General features: G+C 38.2%; 1 non-coding gene and 1 pseudogene across 1 annotated transcript; one reads left to right on the top strand and one right to left on the bottom strand.

Annotated features, from left to right (window-relative positions):
* LOC127108013 (uncharacterized) overlaps positions 1–16488 on the top strand; it is a 33806-nt pseudogene extending 17318 nt beyond the window's left edge.
* On the bottom strand, positions 13153–13259 carry LOC127110005 (small nucleolar RNA R71). Its single transcript, XR_007797245.1, has one exon. It is a non-coding gene; the product is annotated as a small nucleolar RNA R71 (small nucleolar RNA).
* Positions 16489–20425: the final 3937 nt, after the last annotated feature.

The raw sequence follows: 20425 nt of genomic DNA, 5'->3' as shown, positions 1-20425 counted from the left end.
ATACCTCCATAATTTTCACTCAAAAGCTACCTCCTTTCATCGCCAATCTTTGTCAATTCTCCATCCGTCTTCACAAAAAGTTCACCACTCTCTACCCTCAACACTCCTACGGTAATATTTTTCACTTAATCTCTCTTTCCAAATTCTTGTGTCTTTTTACTGTGTGCAGGTACAATATGTCTCGCCGAGTCGAAAAAAGCAAAAATATGGCGGAATCATCCTGTCCCCGACAAAGAGCACGGAGAACCCCAAACGAGGACGCCATTGTGTTCGAGAACCTGGAGCATCAGAAAAGGTATGTGGTTCATTTAAAAAGGAAATTAACCCCTACGAGGTATATGTGTAATGGCACACTGCAGGAACTGGGATTGCAAGCGGAGATACACTGTATGTTCCACACCCTAGGGATGCTAGAATTTATGCAGCTGGAAGCGCCTACTTTCGCGCGCATCATGCTGGAATTTCTGAGCACCATCGAGTTTAAGCTGGAAAACAGGTGGAACGGAACAGAAAAAGAATATTACGGTACGTTGCAATTTCGTTTATTCAATACTGATATGGAACTGACTGTGGAGGAATTAGGGAGGATCTTAAAACTCTCAATTGTAGGCCCTAGAGCGGTGCCTGATACATTTGTCCCGACGGATATTTGGACCGCCATAAGAGGTAATAATAAATATGTTTCCAAAGGGGCAAAGGCATCGGGTATCCATAACCCATGTTTTAGGTATGCACAAAAGGCATTGGCATACACCATTTTTGGTCACGGAGACAGCACATGTGTTGCCACTCAAAGGGAGCTATTCTTCCTATATACAGTATGGCATCCCAGGCTCCGATCAACGTAGCAGCCTTTGCAGCTGACTATTTAGGGAGAGTTGGTCGCGCTACTTCAGGCAACGTTTCTGTTGGCGACATGATTACTCAGATTGCCGACCACTTTGGATTTGGTGTTGCTCTAGTTGACTCCCCCCAGGTGCCAGGTAAAAGCAAACTGGACATGGCTGCCTTGATCCAGCAAGGCATGATTACGCTAAAACAAGACTACTACTCTCTTATGTGCCAAAAAGTCCATGTTCTTGATTTACCTGCTTACGATTTTATCAGTATCACTAACAGAGCCAACTGGCTCTATGACTGTCCCGAACCGGAAGAGGGGGACGAAGATTTGTTTGACTCTTTGCCTGCAGATGAACCGATGGAAGGTGCACCGAGCACCGAGGAGCCTTTTTACAAACAACCGCCAGAACCAACTCAAGCCTCCGGATCCTACTCCATGCCATCAGACCAATGGGGCTGGATCCAGGATGAGATAGGCCACCTTCGCATGGAGCAACCCAGGCAAGGTGAGGAGCTCACTAGGTTTGGAGCTGAACAACGCCGTCAAGGGACGGTTTTGGATGAGATGAACGCAATGATACAACGCATGATGTTGCATTATCCATACCCGCCACCACCTCCTCAATAATCGCTGTAAGTGCTCCTCATATCTTAACTTTAAACATTGCGGACAATGTTTGGTTCAAGTGTGGGGAGGTTTTTAATTGAATTGCTTTATATTTTATTTTTATTGTGTCTGTGTGTTATTTTGCTTGTTGTTGTGTGGTTGTTTTTATTTTTTTGAAGTTACAGATGAAAGTAGATGATGCTGGAGAAATGAGAGACTAGTGGACAGTGAGTAAAAGACGCAACCCCGGACTTTCTCCCGAGGCAACTTGGAAGGTGACACAGCTGAGAAACAAAAGGTTGGACGCAACTTGGAAATCCAGACCGAAAAAGAAGAAGGTAAGCCTAAGCTGATAAAGAAGCTATCTGTCATAAAGAATGTTTGGAGCCTGCAAGCTTACCCAACATAGTAAGATTTTAGCTTAACCAAACACAAAAAGAGCGCATTCAGGTATGACTCTATCTATCTAATTTTGCGTAAGTTCTACTGATACAGCACAATACAAAAACGCACACTAAGGCACGTTGTTTGTTTTCAACCTTTGAGCCTTTCTAGCCACCCATAATGTGTTTTCATCCGTTGCTAACCCCGTTGAGCCTGTAACCCTTTGTTTGTGTAAACCATCATGTTAACCCTTAGCCATACACTCCCTACCCTAGCTCGGCATGACTGTTGTAATGTAAAACTTGTGCAAAAAGATAAGTTTGGGGTATTCATCCGTAGAATAAAAATGTGTTGAAAAGTGGCAAGTGCAAGGAAAAGAAAGATGAGAAAAAAGAAAAACTGTGTAGTAACATCCGCTTCTACCGAAAAAAGAAGAGAAAAAGAAATGAAAAAAAAAGGTATCTATATAGAAAAATGAAAAATAAGCACTTGCCTTAGAAATAGACTCATGCTGAATTTGAGTGAAAAAAAGAGTCAAGATTGGACGACACCCCAAATAAAGTTCCTGCATAAAGAAAAACAATAACATGAATGTCGAGTTGTAAAACCTTGTGTAATCCATTTTGTTGTCTACTCTCCCACCATACGTAAGCCCCGTTACAACCCTGAAGACCTCTTTAGGTGTGTGAATTGTGTTTGTGTAGTTGACGTAGAATCTATTCAAAAGGTAAGAGTTGATATTGCATACCTTGATTTATTGAGTGCCAAACACCTTAACCTCGAGAGATCTGGCGAGTAGTGTGAAGAAGCTTGCAGGTAAAAGAACTCTCTGAAATTGTAAGGCAGTGGAGAATGTCAAATGGGTGAACCAGAAACTTAATCGGGAAGGAGAAAACCAAGTTGCGAATAACATCAGCTATGTTGAGGAAAGAATAGAATCCAGGGTTGACCTCCGTTTTGTCTCTTGCATCACTTGAGGACAAGCAATGAGATAAGTTTGGGGTTGTGATCGGCCACCATTTACACTCAGTTTTCATCATCTATCGAGCATGGAATCTTCATGAATCGGTAACTTTGTGCGTTTTATTTTAGTGATTTCTTTAGTTTATTACATTTTATGAATTTCTATTTGTTTTATGCTACATTAGTAGTTTTTTGCCTTTTGTCGCATTTTATGCGTTTCTGTATAGACTGTTGGTTTCCAGGTTAGATAACAAGTCCGAAAGTTGCGTACCGGAAGAATGGAGGTTAGAGACTTAACGAAAAGCGAAAAACAGACAAAACAGGGGGCTGACACAGGTACCTGTGTCAGCTGACACGGCCTGTGTCAGCATGTGCAGAACAAGCTATCCTGAACCCAGTAAACAGTGGGCTGACACGGGTGCCCGTGTCACCTGACACGGCCCGTGTCAGCATGGAGTGCCTTGTTGAAGCTACAGAGGAGCCAACACGGGCAGCAGTGTCACCTGACACGGCCCGTGTTGGCCATTTCGCCCCAATTTTTTATTTTTCTTATTTTAACTCCTTTGGACATCCGGAGGGCAATTTTGGCATTTCACAATGTTTTTAGTTGTTTGGAAACTATTTAGTTGGAATTTGGGCACTGAGAAAAAGGACTTTTTGATCGTGAAAAGAAAAGAATACGAAGAAAGGAAGCAACCTTGCAAGGTGTGGAGAAGAGAAGAGATCTTCAAGATCGGAAGAAATTGAAGATCAACTTTCATCAACAACAACTTGTAATGTCTTTAATTTGTAATCTTTTGTCTTTGAATATTATGAGAGGCTAAACCCCCCCATGCTAGGGGGGTGTCCCTGAATTGCTACTGTATGAATATTTTATCCATGTTCTTATAATCATTGATGTTTTCGTAATTCAAATTATTATACAACGTGCTTAATGCTTAATTTTATCGGACAAATGAAATTCTGATCTCTGGTTAAGGTTTAGGTCGGACAAACCGCCTTATCACTTGTTGTATAATAAAACCCGCGTTTAATCACTTAGGAATGAGGATCAAACTGTGGTTACCGTAAATTCTTGATTAAGTAAATATTTCTTAACAACAATTTGAATGATTAAGGAATTAGGAGTGAATTTTCCTGTTAAATGGTTTTAGCTAAGGAATTAGAGAAAACTACATTGGAGAAACTGTTTTGAATTATAATAGCATCGATGTTATATGATATGGAAAAAGTGGAATACACAGCAATTCATACACCTGGCCCTAGCATTATTTCTCATATCGATTAAAAGAGTTTTTTACGCTTTATATTTTTATTTCTTATCAATTGTGAAAACAATCATCAAACCACATATGAACTTTTGTTCAATTGAATTATTATAAAAATTGACACTTTCTACGCAGTCCTCGAGATCGATACTCGGGATAACTCCCTTTTTATTACTACATTGGTGCAAATAGTACACTTGCTATTTTACCGATCACCCCTCAAAGTCTTGGAGCAAAGTGGAGGTGAAGAAGAGAAAAGTAAGAGAAAGTTCTGACTCAGATGAAGATGTTGAAGAAGATGTCCCTGACATCTCTCCTGTCAAGAGGACAATTGTTAGAAAATCCATTGTAAAAGTTGTTGATGTACACTTGGATAATATTTCCTTCCATCTTGAAGATGGAGCAGCAAAATGGAAGTTTGTAATCCAAAGGAGAGTGGTTGTGGAAAGAGAACTGGGCAAGGATGTTGTGGAGGTTAAAGAGGTCATGAACCTGATTAAATCTGCTGGATTAATGAAAACTGTCACTGGGCTATCTCAGTGGTTTGAAGGTCTGGTTAAAGAATTTGTGGTGAACATCCCTGAGGACATTGCTGATAAAAACAGCAAAGAGTTTTGTAAGGTGTTTGTTAGAGGGAAGTGTATCAATTTTTCTCCAACTGTGATTAATAGGTTCCTAGGAAGAGGAACAGAAGGAGCTTGTGAACTAGAAGCCACAGACAATGAGGTCTGTAGGGAAATAACTGCTAGACAAGTCAAGGAGTGGCCTAGCAAGAAGCATCTCCCTGCTGGAAAGCTAACTATGAAATATGCTATCTTGCACAAGATAGGGTCAGCAAACCGGGTACAAACCAATCACATCTCTACAATCTCAAATGCTCTTGGAAGGTTCATATTTGCTGTTAGAACCAAGCTGAATTTTGATTATGGTAGATTCATGTTTGAACAAATTGTCAAACATGCTTCTACAAATGCAGTGAAGCTGCCCATAGCTTTTCCCTCAATGATTTGTGGGATAATTTTGAGCCAGCAACCTGGAATTCTAAGCAGAAATAATCTTCCTTGTAGAAGAAAACCTCCCCTGTTAGTTCATTAGAAATTATTTGAAGGCAGTCATGTCAATGACATTGTCATGACATCTGCTGTGAAGAAGCCAACCTCTCAAGGTGGTCTGATTGCTGAACTGAAAGAAACTTGTAAGGAATTGGAGTCTGGGATAAGGGTAGCTAAATCCATGAAAGAAGCTTTGGAGGCTCTGATTGAAAGCTTAGAGCAAGGTGATAGAGATAATGTTGGACAGGCCAAGGAAACAGAAGCCCAAACCTCTAGTGAGAGGTCTGAATCTCAAGATAAATCAAGTGGCAGTTATGGTTCTGAAACTGATGAAGATGCTAGCTCCTCTGACTGAGTTTGGTTGAAGATTGTTCCCCATTTTTTGATGATGTACTGTTCTGGATGTTCTGATGGTGTTTTTTTTGGCAGTCATGTTTTGATGCCTTGATGTATTTCTTGGGTTCTTTTTTATTTCTCTGGATTCTTTTTATCTCAGCTTGTTAAGCTGTGTATGTTTGTGGTTCTGTAACACCTAACAATATGTTTTGACATTCTATGTGACATTCTGTTTGACTAATAGACATTTATTTTGTCTCATTGGTCTCTTTGGTCTCTTTTGGCTAAAAAGGGGGAGAAATAGCTAAAGGAGCTAAAGTAGCTATGCTATAAACAAATGATAGATGATGTATGTTGGAGGTAATCTGTTTGTTACAGGTGATGTTGAAGGTGATGTCAGATGGGGAGGTGTATGTCACAGGATATGTCTGTGTTAAGCAGACTGAGGGGGAGAAGGAGCACAAGCGCATGTGTGTTTAATATATATTTACTAGTTGCTATTTTAGCTAGTAATGTGTGTTTTAATACTTCTGCTGCTAAACTGCTGATGTGATTATTCTCTTGTGAACAAATGGTCTAATGTATGTTTTAGCCAAAATTTGCCAAAGGGGGAGTTTGTTGGTTCTAGGTGTTGGCAGCAATTTTGGTAAAACCTAGAGTGTTCACAAGTTGTCACAAGGGTTGTCTTGACATAAGATAACATGTACATGCAGGATGTTTAAAATGTGAATATGCAGGATTTTACTGAGATGTCAGACCCGATGTCATGACATCTGTATACAGAACATTCAGTCTGAATGTTATGTATTATATGATTGCGTTTTTTATGCTAATCTATGTGTGATTGATGTAATGATTGAACGCGCCCTTAATAAGTAATTACAACCAGATTGACTTATTTTCCAACGAGATATAATTAGCTGTCATGAGAAGATATGAATGGAAAATAGTTTTAGGGTTTTGTGATGTCCAAGCCCAGCCAAACGATTCTATAAATAGGGCATGGAAAACTTGGTTTTATACACAAGAAATAACAAACAAAATATTGATAGAGAATAAGGGTTTTAGTCTTGTGTAGTCGTGTGTATTGTGAGCCATTCATTCATCCATAGATGATTGAATTGGACTGACTTTTGAGTTGTAATTTGTCCACTCTAAGCTTTGAAGCATGAGTGTATGTTTACTTGATTGAAGCTTTTAAGCAAGATCAAGTATGTGTTCTTGAAGAGTGTCTTCTTTTTGTAATTCTTGTTTTATATCACTGCTGTGATTGAGGGGGAGTGAGTAGGATCTCATATCTAAGAGTTCTTAGGTAGAAGTCACACAGGTAGAGATTAGGTGAAAAGACTGTAACTTGAAGTTGTTTACTGAGAGTCTTTGAACTAATTTTGTTTAGTGGATTTCCTTCCTGGCTTGGTAGCCCCCAGACGTAGGTGAGTTTGCACCGAACTGGGTTAACAATTGCGTGTGTCATTTGCATTACTGTTCTTTATCTTTTATCCTATTTATATTGTTCAGATATTAGTGTCGTGACATTACCTTCGACATCTCATATCTGATACCAGAATTTCATTGATATTAGAACAATCCTCTCAAATTCAACTCTCTTGCTTCCAACAATCCAGGACAACAAGGTATTTATAAAATAAACAATCTTATTTTCAACAATTCTAAAAAATAAGATGAGTTACAACAATAGATTTTGAGTGTAAAGTTTGTAGTATAATTATCACACTAAGTTATATAATAATGTACTTGATCTTCTCTTCCAATGACAATAATTCACAAACACAAAGGTGTTAGATTGCTCAAGTATTTTCTGGTTTGAATGATGTGAAAATATGAAGCAAATATTTTGAATAAAAGTTGATAATAAGAAATGTGAATTCTGAAAATTCTAAGAGTTTTGATTGGAAGAGGTGATTTTTTGAATTTGAAAGATCCTGTATTTATATGTGCATAACACCTCTAATGAAACATGGTAATGGTTTGAAAAATATCATGAACAATTATCAAGTTGAAATGAAATGATTCCATGAAGTGGTGCAGAAAGAGGTGTTAGTAAAGCTACTGATTTTTAAAAATGCATAATGGTAAATCGATTTCCCTATGGCAACGTTTAAAAATTTTCAAAATCTTACAGTAGGAAATTGATTTCCCTAAGAGGTAAATTGATTTACCTAGTTGAAAAAATTAACTTTTTGCTTTTGGAAATGTATAGGCTTCGATGGTAAATCGATTTCCCTAAGAGGTAAATCGGTTTACCCAGTTGAAAAAATAATTCTTTGCGTTTGGAAATGTATAGGCTTTAGTGGTAAATTGATTTCCCTAAGAGGTAAATCGATTTACCCAATTGAAAAATGAAAATTTTAAGCCTAAGATATTTTCCATGCACAAGGAAAGGTTATGCAATGATTGTTTGAATACTTGAGCATCTAAGACTTTAGTGAAGGTAAATATTCTCATTATACCTTCTTGAAATGAAAAAGCTTAAATTCTTGAATCATGATGCTTTATCTTTGATTAACATCTTTGTCTTCTTGTCACTTGGAGCTTTGTCTTCATCAAAATACATTCATCATAGAGAAGCTTGACTTCACATTCTCCCCCTTTTTGATGATGACAAACAATCCTCTTTGATACGTTGCAATTTCCGGAGAAAAAAATGTTCCCCCCCTAAGGTGTATAACTCCCCCTTAATTTGTGAAGCTCATAATTATGTTGACTTGATCATTTTTAAGGAGTATTTGTATCATTTGTACCTTAGGAAATTCACAAGCATTCAAGCATAATTTTCATAACACCTTTCTCCCCCTTTGACATTATAAAAAAGAAGGGAAATATGTGTCAAAGATGATATAATGACAAGTATAAAAGAGAACATGCATCATAACTTGTAATAAGAAAAAAAAACAGTCCCATATGCATTCGTAAAGTGAAAACATAAGTAATGCAAACAAAGCTATGGTACCAAGTACCTTACATAAAACATGTGTCATACCCTAATTTTCAACCTTAAGATGCCACCATCATTTGTATCATTTGCATGACATCTAACATCTTTGCATTACTAACCTATTGAAAATACAAAAGGACTTTCTACTTTGTTTGTCTTAAGCTAGGGTTTTGCATCTTTGCATTACTAATCTAGCATCTTTGCATTACTAAACTTGACGGGTGTGAGATTTGCTATCTGCAAGTATACATAACATGTCTAAGTAATATAAAAGATTATCGTTCCCGTAGAGACCAAATTGTCAATCTATCAATTTCTATTATTACGGTGTTTATCTAAGGTAGTCAAATAAGTAGGTTCAAGTACACTGAACGGAAAATAATGAAGTAAATAAATTCAGATATAACGCAAGCTCAGATGTAACTCACATCAGTTAGGAAATACTATAATTGCTTCTAAACAGACCTATTTATGGGGCAATATTTTATACTTAGAGAAGAATCAATTTAACAGGAACTGTCGCTTTCGCGTATTCAGAACCGAGTTTACTCTCTAATTAATGCCCTTCATTGTCACAGATGAAGGGTGCTTATCGCGTTAAAGTAGTAAACCTATTTTTAATAAATTAAATTCTTGACTTAGTTGAAAATTGATTTTGATTTGGAAAGTTTAACTTAAAAGGGATCCATGGATTTCGCTCAAGGATCCGAATTTTAAACCAACAAACGCGTCCGAAAAAAGTTTCAAAATCATTTTCTAATAGTGTTAAGAATTACCAATTAATCATACAAAGTGCTTTCGCTACTTTTGACCAGTTAAAACTAACCAAGTTTACCTTTATGAGTTGGACGACTTTCGATCTTACCTGTAGCGGGGTATTCGTTACCATTAGAGATATTGACTAAATCTAAGGTAAGCCATACAAGTCGAGTCGCCACCGCACTTTTATTTATCCAAAGGAATGGTTAGAAAGCGAACAAAAACCTAATAGTTTTAACAAAAACTAGTAAAAGAAACAAAGATCTGGGTAAGGGGGTTGGTTATGTAATGGGAAGGTATTAGGCACCCAAAACATCCTAGGTACTCCTAGGGAGCCCTTTTCATACTTGTTGCAAGGTTGTTATTTTGTGAAAATTTTGTTTGTGCAAACATGATTGAAGAGATGAGAAGAGAATATACAAGTTTATTTACATTTTTGTGTTTGGATGGATAAACCCATTGCCTACGTACCATCTTATGAAAGATTAGGATCAAAACCTCGTAGTTCGGGGTAAAAATCTCAAAACAAGTTGGTGACTTGATTGGTCCAAAAGCCTTAAGGTCTTTTGTTATCAAAGGGAGAAAACTCAACCTAAAACCACAAATCCACCATGTGAGGATAACTTCAACATGCTAGTGAGGGGTTAACCCTATAATAAGCATGGAAGACTCATTGTCCATCACTAAGGATATAGGTGAGTATTACATCTACCACAAAGATAACTCAAACCTAATAGCTAAAGGTTATGAAAAATTTAATTAAGAAGGTGGCCATTGGAACCACAAAAGCACATTTGAATGGGTTATATTTAATTCAAAATAAGTGTTATGAAAAGAAAGTTTGAAAATCAAAAGCATAAGGCTTAGGTTTCTAATGTTTGAAAACAAGAGTCAAATGTTTGCACAAAAAGTTTTGGCTTTGGTTAGAGTGGAGAGAAGAAGAAGAATGGTTAGGTCCTAAGCAAAAGCAAAAAGGTAAAGGAAAAGAAATGAACCACACAAGGAGTTCCTCTCTTGAGATCATATTGATGATCCAAGTAGCTTCCATCCTTTAGAATAAGCAACCACAAAGTATAAGCAATCAAACAAGTCTCACAAGAGATCCTCAATGTATCTTGTATCTTCCACTTGGATGAACATGGCAATGGTCCTCCAATTAAGCTCAAATGGAAACTCCTAGCACAAAAGCACACACATCAAAAGTTCCATGGAGTAAAACAAGAATGGACAAGAGTGAGTTTAGAGATTTGGTCCTTCTAATCCATCTTCATCATTAAGGTCCATTTTCTCCAATTTTGCATAAGGAAAGGTCCAAGAGTCTAAGTCCCAAACTCTCCATTTCTTTGCATAGGGAAAGTCCTAGAAACTAAGTCCATTTCTTTGCATTTGGTTTACCACAATCAAAACAAAACACAAGCAAAATAATATATACACAATTATATGCTCAAGTGAGCAAAAGGCAAATGGCATTAACATAAACATGTGCTCAAGTGAGCAAAGAGAAAAGAAAATGAATAATATGTGCAAGAATTGTAAATTGCATAAAAATAAATTGCATAAAGTAAATGTTAATTGTCAATATTTAGTGTTAGAAGTTAGTGTGCCATGATAACATGAAATAATATCACATTTTTGGACTCGATTTAATTAAATTATATTATTATTCACTTCAATTTATTTCATTTTATTCGATATTACTTGGTATTTTTCCTTTTATTTGTCTCAGGTAGCTTATTTGAAGCACAAGTGAAAAAGGAAGAAAAGGAGGTGCAAAAAGAAATGAAGAGAAGCAAAGTTCACCAAACCAAAGCCCAACCCAAAAGTACTAGCGCTGAGCCTGTGACGAGCGCCACATATGGTGTGACGAGCGTCACGCCCTGCTGCCTTGTGTTACGAGCGTAACACATGGTGTGACGGACGTCACACCATTCTCCTATATTTTTGGCTTCAGAAGCGCAACAGAGGCACGTTGAAGCCTATTGTTACGCTTGACCTGGGAAACGTGAAGACCACTTTTACAGAAGGAGTTTTGGAAACCGATACAAATTGGGATAATATAAATAGAGCCAAGGAGCAAACCCTACGACTCTCCTCTTCTTCGTGCTTTTTTCTCTTCCAGCCGTGCAAGCATATTTTACAGCATTACCTTTTTACAGTTTTTTACTTTTCTTTGCAATTTCTATTTTCTTTTCCAGTCAACCTTTCAGCACTTAATTAATTTTTCACACAATAGTTTCTACACCGGAAACTATTGTGTATCTTTTACCGGATCTAACCTTACGCTAGACCCTAGGTTTTTTTTCCTTCACTTTTATTTTCCTGTCCGATTGAAGAATTCAAGAACAAATCCAACTGGTCTGTGGTGGAGTGTTCAAGACTGCTATTAATTACTCAGGTTCTTTAATTATTGTTTGAATTTATATATGCCCTGCTTTATTGTTTATTTACATTATTTGCCTGAGATGTTTCTATTTAAGCATGACGATTGTTTAGATCTGTTTAGCATGTCTGGCTAATTTATTTAGGTATCGGTATGTAAAGTAAGCGGAATGAAGGAATAAAAACTAAGCTGGTTTAATTACGCTTAAAAATAAAATCACTCTTTTTATGGTCTCAATTTACAAGTTTAATACCAAGGTTTTTGTACGAGAGTAAAAGACTAAAGAAGTTAAAATCAATAGAACGAAAGTTTGAGTTTTTAACTGGACAGTGTAAATTGAACATTAATTCTAGATCAGGGCGAAAGCAATTTTTAGAGTTAATTAAATTCTAATCTTTTTCAAAAAGTATTTTTAAAAGTTAAATGTGAGGACGAGAGTTAAGCATTTAAATTTAATTATATAATCTAAGTCAACAGAGCGAGAGTTTGAGACGAGGGTGTTTAAACGATTAGTATTTTCTTAAAAAGAGTTTCTATAGATTCTATTGTTTTCAAAAAGTGATTTTAGACTTAACTAATAAGTGACAACTACGTTAATATAAAGTCATAGTCTATTCAACAGAGCGAGAGTTTGAGAAAAGTCTTTTAATCAATAGTGTCTACTGAAAAGATTTATTTTAAAACCAAGAAACCAACGAAGATTTGATTCCCTAATTACGACGAACTACATACCGATATCCGCTTAATTGATATTTAGTTTAGATCTTATTTTAGTTTTAACTTTTCCCCCGAAACAATCAAAATATCATCTGCCTTAGCTTTACGAAGTAACCTTAGAAAACGGTATATCGATTCATAAGTCCCTGTGGGATCGATATCTTTTAAAACTACGCGATATAACTGTGCACTTGCAGTTAGTACCCCATTCGACTCATAAAGTCGCGATCAAGTTTTTGGCACCGTTGCCGGGGACTTTTGTTTAGTCGATATCGTAACTCTTCTGTTACGCTGTAGAGACTAAGGCAATTTTTATTTTTTTTCTTTTCTTACTTTCGTTGATTTGTATGCCACACACTCGCTCACAAGGCGAGCCGTTTTACTTACGAATCAACGACATCGAACTATATCTCCGAGTCTTACGACGAATTCGGGAATATCGTGCTGCAAACAATCTCCCTCCTATCGAAGTGCCTGACCTCAAAAATCTTCTTCCTTCACCAATACCCGAGATGGCAGAACCAGCTCGTGCTCTTCGAGATTACGCCGCTCCATCGCAAGATGAGCCGCATTCGAGTATTGCTCCACCCGCAATCGAAGCAAACAACTTCGAACTTAAACCTTCTCTGTTGCAGGCAGTGCAACAGAATCAATTCTCTGGAAATCCTACCGAGGATCCAAACCTTCATTTATCCGTATTTGTCCAATACGCTGATACTGTTAAAGCTAATGGTGTCACTTCAGAGGCAATTCGACTTCGCCTTTTTCCTTTCTCGTTAAGAGATAAAGCTAGAAGATGGCTTCAGTCTCTTCCTTCCAACTCAGTTACCACATGGAACGAGTTGAAGAAAGTCTTCCTTGCCCGATATTTTCCTCCAAGCAAAACAGCTATGTTGAGAGCCCAGATAAATGGATTTAAACAGAAAGATAACGAGTCTCTTTTCGAAGCATGGGAAAGATACAAAGACATGATGAGACTTTGTCCACACCATGGTTTAGAGGACTGGTTAGTGATTCATACCTTCTATAATGGTCTCTTGTACAACACAAGGTTAACAATAGACACCGCAGCAGGTGGTGCACTTATGGATAAACCTTATGCCGATGCTTATCAACTTATCGAAAGCATGGCTCAAAATCATTATCAATGGGGAAGCGACCGAGCAACGGTAGAGAAACCTCAAACGAAAAGTGGCATGTACGAGATAAGTAGCCTTGATCATGTTAATGCAAAAGTGGAAGCCCTGGCCCAGAAAATTGAAAGTTTGAATGTATCACCTCCAACCACCGTGGTTGCCGCAACTCAAAATTGCGAAGTCTGTGGAATCCAAGGTCACACTCCTGCTGATTGTCAACTCCTAACCGGAATCCAAGCAGAACAAGTGAATTATGCTCAAGGAAATCCCTACTCACACACCTATAACTCAAACTGGAAGAATCATCCTAATTTTTCATATAAGAGTAATAATGCTTTATACGCACCAGGACAAGCTCCAAATCAAGCCCCAGCTATACCTCCTGGATATCAAAAGCCGACCCCTTCTACACCTAACAATAATGTTCCTAGGAAATCCAACTTGGAAATAATGATGGAGAACTTCATAGCTTCTCAACCGCAAACCAATAAAGATTTCTTAAACCAAAATATACACACTAGCGAACAAATCAAACAACTAGCAAGTAAAGTAGATGCCTTGGCTACCCATAACAAAATGCTGGAAACACAAATATCACAAGTAGCTCAACAACAAGCGCCTACTGCTTCCCCAACTGGTGCATTTCCTGGACAGCCCCAACCTAACCCGAAAAGCCACGCTCATGCAATCATACTAAGAAGTGGAACGGAAGTGGAAGGACCAATAGATCCAAGAAATGAAAACCAAAACTCTAAGAAGTCAATTGAGGAAGAAAGTACACCTAAGAAAAAGGAAGAGAGTAATAAGGAAACCGTAGAAAAGAAAGAACCTTATGTACCTCCACCACCTTATAAACCACCTATCCCTTACCCTCAAAGGCTTATTAAAACCAAAGATGCGGGCCAATTTAAAAAATTTGTTGACCTACTGAAATAGTTAAACGTCACAATTCCATTTACAGAAGCTATTACGCAAATGCCCTCATATGCTAAGTTCTTAAAAGAAATTCTTTCTAATAAAAGGAAACTTGAAGATAGCGAAACTGTTACACTCACTGCTGAATGTAGCGCTATAATCCAGAATATGCCTCCTAAACTTAAAGATCCAGGTAGTTTCTCTATACCCTGTCACATAGGAAAATTTGTCATAGATAAAGCCTTATGCGATTTAGGAGCCGGTATTAGTGTTATGCCCTTATCCATATGCAAGAAACTTGAAATGGGAGAATTAAGACCAACTAAAATGTCTGTGCAACTAGCAGATCGTTCTGTTAGATATCTTGTAGGAATTCTTGAAAACGTTCCCGTGCGCATAGGTCAATTCTACATCCCAACCGATTTTATAATCATGGACATTAGAGAAGACGAAGTTACACCCATTATATTGGGAAGACCATTCTTAGCAACTGCCGGTGCGATCATAGACATAAAACAAGGACGACTCACTTTCGAAGTAGGAGAAGAGAAAATTGAGTTCATTCTTTCCCAATTTTTGAAAGCACCTACAATAGATGACACATGTTACTTCATGGATATCATCGATGAATGCATAAAAGAAACAGAGTTAGAAAAGGACAAATCGTCTGACTATCTTGTAGAAGACAAACTCAACCAATGTTTAGCAATAACACCGGATCCTACGCAATGCCTTAAGAAACCAACCCTAGACCTGAAAACACTTCCCAAAAATCTGAGATATGAATTCCTAGACTTAGAACTTGAACGACCAGTGATAGTTAATGCAGACCTAGGAAAACTCGAAACCGAAAAACTCCTGCATATCTTAAGAAAATATCCAACCGCACTAGGATACAACATCACCGACCTTAAAGGAATAAGTCCTTCTATTTGTATGCACCGCATCATGCTAGAAGAAGACTGTAAAACTTCTAGGGAACATCAGAGGAGACTGAACCCGATCCTGAGTGAGGTAGTGAAGAAGGAAGTAACCAAGTTATTAGAGGCAGGTATCATATATCCTATATCTGATAGCAAATGGGTTAGTCCTGTACACGTGGTACCGAAGAAAGGAGGTATAACAGTTATTAAAAATGAAAAAGGGGAAACTATAACCAAACGAATCGAATCGGGATGGAGAATGTGCATTGATTATCGGAAACTAAACAAAGCAACCTGAAAAGATCATTTCCCTTTACCATTCATTGACCAGATGTTAGAACGATTAGCAAAACATTCTCATTTCTGCTATCTAGACGGTTACTCAGGCTTCTTTCAAATACCAATTCATCCTGATGACCAAGAAAAGACAACATTCACGTGTCCTTTTGGCACTTTCGCTTATAGACGAACGCCGTTTGGCTTGTGCAATGCTCCCGCAACCTTCCAAAGGTGCATGATGGCAATATTCGCCGATTTTCTCGAAAATATCATGGAAGTATTTATGGATGACTTTTCCGTATGCGGGCAAAGCTTTGAAGAATGTCTTGAAAACCTAGAAAAAGTTCTGGAACGATGTGTAAAAGTAAACCTAGTACTTAATTGGGAAAAATGTCACTTTATGGTACAAGAAGGAATTGTTTTAGGACATATCATTTCAAATAGAGGAATTGAAGTAGACAAAGCCAAAATAGAGGTAATCGAAAACCTTCAACCTCCGAAAACTGTGAGAGAAGTACGAAGCTTCTTAGGACATGCCGGTTTTTACCGACGATTCATTAAAGACTTCTCTAAAATAACTAAACCTTTGACCGGACTATTGATGAAAGATGCTGAATTCATCTTCGACAACAAATGTTTAGAAGCATTCCAAACGCTTAAACAAGCATTGATCTCCGCGCTCATAATGCAAACACCAGATTGGAACGAACCATTCGAAATAATGTGTGATGCTAGTGATTACGCCGTGGGCGCTGTTTTAGGACAACGAAAGGATAAAAAGCTTCACGTCATATATTACGCAAGTAGAACTCTAGATGAAGCACAAATGAATTACGCCACAACCGAGAAAGAACTATTAGCAGTAGTGTTTGCACTAGATAAATTTCGTTCTTACTTGGTCGGAGCCAAAATAATCATTTACACCGACCACGCTGCTATCAAGTACCTCTTAACAAAAAAGGATGCTAAACCTAGACTCCTAAGGTGGATCCTGTTACTACAAGAGTTCGATTTGGAAATCAAAGATAAAAAAGGAACTGAAAACGTAGTAGCAGATCACCTCTCTAGACTTGAAAACCTGGAACCGGAAACAACATCGATCAACGATGATTTCTCGTACGATAAACTTATAGCTAGTTTGGAAGAAAATAAAGCTGATAAACAGGTAGAAACCACCTTAGCTATATGCGTTACACCATGGTACGCTGATCTCGTCAATTATTTAGCTGCCGGAATAGTTCCACCTACTTTATCCTACCAGCAAAAGAAACGATTCTTCTATGACATAAAACACTATTACTGGGATGACCCTTTACTTTTCAAAAGAGGCCCCGACGGTATTTTCCGTCGGTGTATACCTGAAGAAGAGTTAGAAAATATAATCCAACACTGTCACTCCGCTCCTTATGGTGGACATGCAAGTACATCCAAGACCTGCTCCAAAATCTTACAAGCCGGTCTTTATTGGCCAAACATATGGAAGGATGTGCATGCGGCTATCAAGAAATGTGATAGATGTCAACGCACAGGAAACATATCTAGACGTGACGAAATACCACAAAAGGGCATTTTGGAAGTAGAGATTTTCGATGTGTGGGGAATAGACTTCATGGGACCTTTTCCATCTTTTTTCGGTAACAAGTACATACTCGTAGCGGTTGACTACGTATCAAAATGGATTGAAGCTATAGCTTCTCCAACAAACGACACACGAGTAGTAACTAGACTCTTTAAGAATATAATATTTCCAAGATTTGGTGTCCCGAGAATAGTAGTCAGTGATGGTGGATCGCATTTCATATCCAAGGTACTCGAAAAACTTCTGTTTAAGTATGGCGTAAGGCATAGAGTAGCGACACCTTACCACCCTCAAACCAGTGGGCAAGTTGAAGTGTCCAACAGAGAAATCAAATGAATTTTAGAAAAAACAGTCACCACCTCAAGGAAAGACTGGTCATTGAAATTACCAGAAGCTTTATGGGCGTATCGAACTGCTCACAAAACTCCCATAGAGACAACCCCATTTAAGCTTATTTATGGAAAATCTTGCCACCTCCCGGTAGAATTGGAACATAAGGCCTACTGGGCTATTAAAAATCTAAATTTAAACTATAAAGCCGCCGGTGAAAAGCGAATCCTTGATATAAACGAATTAGAGGAACTCAGACGAGACGCTTACGAGAATGCCAGAATCTATAAAGAAAGAACAAAATAATGGCATGACAAGCGCATATCAAGGAAAATCTTCGAACAAGGCGATACAGTCCTGTTATTCAACTCTAGGCTAAAGTTATTCCCGGGAAAACTACGATCTAGATGGTCAGGTCCTTTTCAAATTACTGATGTTTTCCCCAATGGAGCGGTGGAAATTAAAGGAAAATCCATTGAACCGTTTATCGTAAACGGGTAGCGTCTAAAACATTATCATCATACAGAAAACATTGAAGATTCACAAGTCCTGCACTTAGACGTAGTGCCCCCAAATTTTATAGATTATATTTGATAGTTTATTGTCGAGCTTGCGACATTAAACAAAGCGCTTAGTGGGAGACAACCCACAAATATTTATATTTTCATTTCTTACTTAATTATTCTTTTAAATTTTATTTAGTATTTATTCTTAATCTATTTTAATTTTTCTTCTTCTATTCTTTCGGCATTTGGCCAAACCCTGACTAAAACTCTTGTTTTTCCTTTCTCTAGCTAACACTAACCTGATGGGACAAATTGATCGTATGGGTATCAAATTCAGAGGGAAGGCTCAGAAACAAAGGTTTGAGGAACTAGCAGAAAGAGAGATGCTACCTAGTTTGTATACTGATGATTGGGCAATGACTGCCCTTGGACTAAGAGAAAGTGTCTTGTATTTGCTGAGTCAAATAGGGTGGGAAACCACTCCCATTCGTAGACAATTCGTCACTTATCGGAGACTGACTCTAGAATTCCTTAGTTCTCTGGTCTATATACCCAGCCATGGAAAAGGAATAAGCAAAGGTTTCATCCAGTTCAGAATGTTCAACATGGAGTATCAATTTAACATCCCTGTCACGAGCGTGACACCTTTTGACTATGTGAACGTTACTAACCGTTAAGACACGACCGTTACACCATCCCACCTTTTTACCTTCCCCATTTATTCACATTTACCCACATTTATTTACTTTTCAACCACTCCCTTTCCAACTCCCAAAATTTTTCCTATAAATACCCACCATACCTTTCTTCATACACCACAAACCATTCTATAAAATCAATTTCATTTCCCTTCTCTCCTTATTACCTTTTTCAAACCACTTATCGGTATGGCGGGAAACCAAGATTTCGGAAATATCATCTTCCGATCCGAAGATGAAAATTATCAAAGGGAGCAGTTTGAGCGTTTCCAACAGCGAGGCGTCCAATCCACCAGGTATCCTGATTTACATTGTTTACAAGAATTAGGATTACTTCAAGGTATAGAATGGATGCTCCGCCTTGCTGATTTAACCTTTCTTTGCACTCATAATCAACCTACCTACCAATCCCTAACCTTAGAATTTTTAAGTTCCTATTCGTACAACACTCCCACCGGTGAAGACGAGTACTTAACCGGTACCGCAACCTTCCGCATGTTCAACACCGAGTACTCCCTATCCCAAAACCAATTGAGCACCATGCTCCAATTCCCTGTAGAAGGTCAAGTCCACCCTAGGATACCTCCGAACTCCCAGTGGCATATAAACGCCTTCGACCTCTTTAGAAAAATTTCCGGTGTGGAAACCAACAACTGGGATGTATTATTTGCTTCACATATACATAACCCAACCATCCGGTACTTCATCCGTATCCTGCAAAACATTATTTTTGGTCGACCGAACAACAGCAAAGTCAACGCCAAGGAATTATTTTTCCTCCACTGCGTCTTTACAGCAGATACACAGGTAAACGCTGCCTCCTTCCTATTTCATCATATCCGCACCCTATGTGCTAGAGGCCGTCAACCTTCTGTAATTGGTGGATTAATCACCACCATAGCACTTGGCTTAAATCTTGGGGATCGACTTCAGAATTTACAATCTCTCCCACCCCTATTGATGGATATAAGTTACTGTCGGTCCAGCCGCCTAATCAAAAACAGGGTAGGCGGAGGGTATTACCTTATGGTGAACAACCAGGAAGTCCCAAGCGTTGTTCTACCCAACATTACCTTAACAGATGTCACCAATCCCAACCGCCACATCTATGATCTGAATGCTCCCGAAGCTACCGAGCCCACACAAGCAAACGCGCATCCAGACGAGTTTGCAGAAATGGAGCAGGGTGATCAGGTTCCTGCACAACAATCAGTCCTGTTGAACCCTTCCGATAATGCAGTTGGTCCATCCTCACGACGTCGTCGACGAAGAAGGCCAGCAACCAACGACGACATCATGGATGCTATCGATGGTATGCAAGCGCAGAATCTCGAAGTGATGCAGATGACGCGCCAGATGCAACAACAACAGGAAGCGAGGAATGCAATAACCGATCAGCGGTTTGCTGAGTTGCTCAGCAGGTTTGATGATTTGGAAGTACGTCAAAGATCACCAGGTCCAAGAACACGCGGCGGAAGGCAACATTGACTTTAGTTTCTTTTTCTTTTTGTATTTCTTTTTGTTTTCTTTGAAACATTGGGGACAATGTTTCATTTAAGTGTGTGGGGGAAAACCTTGTTCTTTAAATCCTCCCTTTTCAAGTATGTTATCTTTCCCTTTTCATTGTTATTACCTTTTCTTATGAATTTATATAAAAAAAAAAAATTAATTATAATATATATTTATTCTAAATTAAGTCCCTAGTGTGAGAAAATTTCTATTATCTATTCCCTCAAATTTTCATGAGCCATAACAAAAATTTCAACACACTCAGTAAATATAAAGGTTGCTTATTTT

The sequence above is a fragment of the Lathyrus oleraceus genome, chromosome 7 (assembly GCF_024323335.1).
Source record: "Lathyrus oleraceus cultivar Zhongwan6 chromosome 7, CAAS_Psat_ZW6_1.0, whole genome shotgun sequence".
Taxonomy (NCBI): Eukaryota; Viridiplantae; Streptophyta; class Magnoliopsida; order Fabales; family Fabaceae; genus Lathyrus; species Lathyrus oleraceus.
This window is presented reverse-complemented; position numbering and strand designations above follow the sequence as displayed.